This window comes from Homalodisca vitripennis, chromosome 7, assembly GCF_021130785.1.
Source record: "Homalodisca vitripennis isolate AUS2020 chromosome 7, UT_GWSS_2.1, whole genome shotgun sequence".
NCBI classification, from domain to species: domain Eukaryota; kingdom Metazoa; phylum Arthropoda; class Insecta; order Hemiptera; family Cicadellidae; genus Homalodisca; species Homalodisca vitripennis.
In genome coordinates this window covers 62,124,922-62,131,000 of record NC_060213.1, presented here as the reverse complement: position 1 = coordinate 62,131,000, position 6,079 = coordinate 62,124,922, and positions in this window count along the sequence as shown.

Below are 6,079 nucleotides of genomic sequence, written 5' to 3'. Positions count from 1 at the left end.
ACCAATTCGCGATATTTTTATTCGAATGTGAGATGTAGAAACTCATATCGTAATTTTTTTTACGAAGTCCAACATGCCCGTGTTAAAAATCATCAAAAAGATCTTCGAAATAGAAGGGAACGTTAATCGCATTTCTGGCTACAACGACAACTATTGTTGCCATTTAATGTGCTTTCCAAATAACCGTAGAATAATGTATTATAGATAAAAACTTTATGAACCGACTCGTATTACTTGCATCATTTGATAATTGCTTCGATTTTATTTCATACATTCAAATTAAAGACTTATAAGTCAGTAAAAAAAGAAAAACAATTTATATTGAAAGCTATATCAGTTCTTTCACTATCCAATTAAAAAATGTATATTTCCTTATCATGTCAATGATTATTCTTATAATGTTCCTGAAATAGTTCTTTTTGGTATTTTTGAGACAAGGTAAAATCGAAATGATAGGATAACTAACTTGTCGTAGCCTTGTGTAATGCACTTGTTTTAAGGATTGGATTTGAGGAGACAGAAATACAATTTCATTTTATATATCTGGTTTATTTAACATTATTAGGAAACAGCGGATGGCTTGGAGATAATCACGGAAGAAGGTAATAATAATAGTTTTTTATATTTTTAGAAACATGTGTTTGTTTGTTTACATTGAGCCAACATAAATGAATAACAGTACAATATTTTAAACATCTGGTCAGGAACTCTATGCGTTCTTGAAAGAAAGAACACTTTTCTTGATTGAGGTGTAGGTCAAATTTCTGCAGTTGCTTGAGGCAAGCGTAGAAGTTGGATCTGCATTCTTCCGTTGTTGAGCCGTATTCGGTCTTGGGTACGTCTCTGAGACTTTGGTTGAACTCTGCTGGTGCTGTTTTGATACCGAAGGATAGCCTGTTCATTCTGAATGTTCCTCAGTGAGTTGTTATTGTCTGTGTCTCACTGGATGGGGCGTCGACCTGGATGTGTAGATAGGTCCAATCGGCAGCAATATTTAGAGTTTCGTAGATTGTTTAGTTCAAGTTCAGTTTTCTTGATTGGATAGTGGGAGTTTGTCAATCTTTCGTTAATTCCTACTTTATAGTCGACACAGAGGCGTACTCCACCGTCTGTTTTATGAATGACTGTAAGGGAAGTGCCCCGTCGCTGGTGTCTATCTTTTCGATTATTTCTTCCGCCTCGGGAGAATCTAGCTCAAGATGTACTTTTCTTTGTGATACGAAATTCGTATATCATGCTCTCTGTGAAATACGGGCTTGGTGCCTTCTCGTAACTTGAGTGACACTTTGAACTCAGGTACTCAACCTTTATCTGTTCAAAAGTTACAAGGAATGCTGATGAAACGTCATCGTTATTGATAGAGTTGATGGGGCAAGAATTACTTTTTGGCTATCGACATTAAATAAGTCGATTTTGAGATTGCGGGTCAATACTCACCCTAATATAAGCGGGTATTTGTCTGGTACGTTATAATTTCATCCTTGAAAGTATTAGATTTGTAACTCATAAAGCTTCTACCTTCCCATAAGAAGTAAAAACATTTTTGGTATATGATATAAATGCTATGTTTGTACGCCGAAGTGATAATTTTAGATTTATTTGGTTGAACATGTTTCGTGGTAGAAAGGCGTATCCTGACCTTGAATCTACTTCAAATGTTACTGGTGTGTCTTCAAAATTTACAAAGACATTGAAACGCTTGGTGTATTGTAATGGATCAATTTGGAAAATACCTATGATTTTGACTGACAGGATCCCAAAGCACGGTAGAGCTACCTAGTCTTCTACACATAAAGCAGTTATGACGGGAAGGGCTGATTCGATGTGAATGTTGAATGTGAATGTCAGGGTGTCTCTGATGTCGAAAAAATGCGGGGGGTTCATTTGGAACGTTTTCGTTCATTCGAATATTTTTGGATTCCTTCAGACGAACATGACTCCAGACCTGATGGACGTACGATATTTTGTTGGGAAACGGTTGTCTTTGGTTGGGACAAGATGAGTGAGAAACATTGTTGATATCTGGTATTGATGAGGCTGGAAGATATTTAGATGCTTCTAAGATTATAGATTTCGATACAATATCTTTTAGTTAAAAAATTTCAGATTGTAAGAGTTGCTTACGGACAGAATTGTCTGTGATTCCACGTATGAACTGAGTCCGGAGGAAAATGTCTGCTATTGATGTTTTGCAATCGCAGTCAGATGTGAAGTCAAAGTTTGCTATGTTTCTATTGATTTAGAAAAAGTTTGTTTCTCTATAAATATGTTTCTCAGGCTCAAGATGTTGAAATTACTAGGTTCAATTGAATGTAGTAGTAGCTTAGCACAGTATTCTTTATTTGAACTTACATTTATCATCTGGGTGTAGTTTTTAAAACGTTGTTTGTAGTTTGAAAATCATTCTTTGTTAGGATCAAAATTGCTAAAATTTGGGACAAAAACAACAGTCTTTTTAGTGTCTGATTCATTATTTCGGACTATATTCAACATAAATGAATAATAGTACAATATTTTAAACATCCGGTTGAGACACTATAGTAACCATAAAGTAGGTGGAAAGGGTTGATTCCATGTAAATGTTGAGTTAAGCCCTAATTCACCTTCCTCTTAGTACAGCACTTGGAATCTCACGCTGTTACAGGCTTGTATTGTGAAATATGGAGTCATGTTCGTCTGAAGAGATCCAAAAACAATTTTGCACCTGATGAGACAGTGAGAATAGCTCTTCACCTATATTACACTGTATGTTTTGGTCTAGTATGTCTGATGTCGAAACGATGTAACGAGCTCATTCTGAGCTTCTTAGTCGCCGAATTTTTTTTATCCCTTCAGATGAAGTCTGCAACAGCGTCAGATTCCAGACGCTGCACTTAGAGGAAGATGAATTGAAGATTAACCCAACATTCACAACGGCAACCATGCTCTAATGAATTAAAATTGAAGGAAATATGTTTTGCTGGCTTAAAGGATGTATCTGAATAAAAAGAGAGATTTGAATGATTTTGAGTTAAAAACAAGCTGTGTTGATGCTGCCACAGATGAAAAGGTCAGCGTCTGTTACAGACTGAACCATTTAGCAGCCAACTTAGTGTGAGGAAGATGGGAAGATCCCCAACCACCAGCATATGCCCTACCCCTCCATGGCTCAACCGAATACAGCCCGTTCCAAAATCAACGTGACTCTGAAATTGCAATTCGGCTTCCCCCTTGACAGCACTATTTTGGGTGTGGACTGTACCCCATGTTTGAAAAGAAAATTGTGGCTTGTACGCAATTTGTGCATGCGCTGGTCTCGCTTCGTACTACTTATGGTTCGGTCTTCAGTGGGGAATTTTATTGTAAATTGACTCCGATAATTTGAATCCAGTTTCCATGTTTTAAAGCAAGGCAGCTGGATATGGTGCAAGCAGCTGAATATGGATACATATATTTAAGCTTACGTTGTTGGAAGCGTGTTACTGAACATATTTGTACTGATATCTTACTTGGCCAGTCGTTATGGAGCACAGTAATCAACAATTCACTTAAGATTATAAAACGATATCTACGTTACTTCAATGATAATACAAGTTATTATTACTATTAGTACTATTATTCTTGAACTGGTATGACTAGTCCTACCACTCTTCAACCTGTCAGTACGGTGGCAACCGTAATAACTATTTATTTGTAGATACAGGATGGTTATTATCCTCTAAATGGATTTCAAACCCATACATTTAATTCACTTAGTGCTTCTTTGTTGATAAAACAGTCTACCGTATCGAACGTAGAGCCATTCGCTACTATAGTAATTGTGCACAACAAAATTATACTGCAAGGCAAAATACAATTGTGTATCATGAATAGTTATTTTGTTCAAAATAATGTATTCCAAAATGATTGAGGATGTTGGATGGATGAAATACATTTTTGCGTTGCAATCGTTCTTTGGATTATCGACAGTATCTCTCGTAAATCTAAAGCAGTGCAAGTGGCGGGTAACAAATTGTTATTTTTGGATCGCCATCTACAGCTTTGACTTTGTGGACTTTATTGTCCACCTCTACAAACATTCTGAATCGAAGAGATATCCTGAGATCGTTGGAAGAATTTTAAATTATGGGTTTGCTGTACATATGTTGATTCAAAATTTGTTAGACCACAAAACACAAGTAGCAGCAGTTCTCAATCTTCGAGCTGTTGAGGACCAACTTAGATCCTATAAGATAAAGAAAGTACTGGTACAAAAGTGTTACTTATTAGCAACATTACTCAGTGGTGTTCTGCACTTGGGTCATGCAATTATAATTGTCCAGTCGCTATGGAACTATACTACTACAATGAGTTCCGTCATAAAATTTGCAACAGTTGTGCATATCAGAGGAATGTTCTTCTCAATTTTCTTTTCTTTTGTGATAATGACGACAAACAGGTTTCAAATAAAAACAGTCTCGATAGATGTACTGAAGGTCTCACTGGATCAATACACAGAGAAATCACAAAGTATGATTCCCTTGAGCCTCACGCAAGTTATGGCATCCATTGTTTTGGAAATCTCCACAAAATGCTTAAGGCATCATTAGACCAAACCAAAGCAGACTGTGATTCATACTTTTCTTTATTTATCGCCTGGTTTTTCCTTAATGTCGCACTGAGTGTGCCTCATATAATTAATTCATTACTGATGGCTTATGAGAACGATTTTGCATCGTACATCGTGTTGGTGACATTGTTGGTGAAACATTCCATCGTATGTTTTACGCTAATCCATGTAAGTGAAGTATGTGTTGCGGAAAACGCTGAAGAGGTTGTTACACTAAGCAGACACTATTTTAAGAGTAAAATAACGCGTGTCCAAACAAATGTTAAGCACCGCGTGCTAGCAAACATTCACCGATCCGTGCCTAGTTTCTCCCTCATATTTACCACGGAGTATTTTCTGTTTCTCCATGTATGGAACACTGGCTTCATGGTATTCACTACTATAGCTGTTCCGTAATTTTTCAATCAGGATTGAACTAACTGAACAATAGTTATAAATAAGGTTATTAATTAGTTCGTTTTTTGAATAGTGGTCTAAAACTATTGGCCATTTTTGTTACAATACAATTCACAACTGCACATTAAAAAAAGAATGTATTCTCCTTGAAAGCTATTAATTTCAGATAATACAGTTCTTTAAGAGTAGTTTGGTAACAAATGCAGTCATACTGGAAAACAGACCCATATTTATTCCAACTGAGGATAAAAATATTACCCTAAATCATATCAGTAGAATAGGGTTTAATTAATTAAAAAATACCTCATAATAATATACTGTTGTAAATTATAATAACAACTGTATGTTCAATGAATTATTTCGTTAAGCTAACACGGAAATACAATGACTTTGATGTGTTATATTTGGAAAACCTTACTTATCATACTGCACAAGTAGCAGTAGAGCTATTTTTGATACTTAGGTTTGTCCATGAAGTGATAGTTTGTCGATACCTTAGGACAGGGATCTGTAAAATCTATTGGGGCACAATTTGAGTTATTCAGTACGCTTGCCTTAAACTTTATTATTGTTTCAGTCTCATCCAGTTACAGTGGTGTTTGGTACTTGAACTTGACAGTATGTTGAGTTATTGAGTAGAAAAATAAATACAACGTGAAAGTTTAATTTTAGTTTTCCGTCTGATAAAAATGTTGTTAATCAAATTTACAAAAATGTCTTTCAAGACTTACTCGTGTCTCAGAACACGGCTTTGCTTGGCCCTTAAACACTATTTCGCATCGACAACAATCACCGTTAACAAACGAGTATAGTTTTAATATTTTATAGATTAAACATTGTAATGGTTTAATAAAAGATACAGGTCTATGAAACGTTTTTCACGATTAATTTTATTGCTTTGAAAATAACATCAAGCGAAAGATGTACAATTTCGTTCAAAAATGATTATAAGAATGAATTACAGTCCGTGATTGTTCTGATTGGAATTGCTACAATTTGCAGTTGTGAATCTTACAGTAAAATTTTTCCATCGATGTTTACATTACATAAAGAAATATAATACTAAGAGTCGGCGGTTTTTAGACTGATATATGC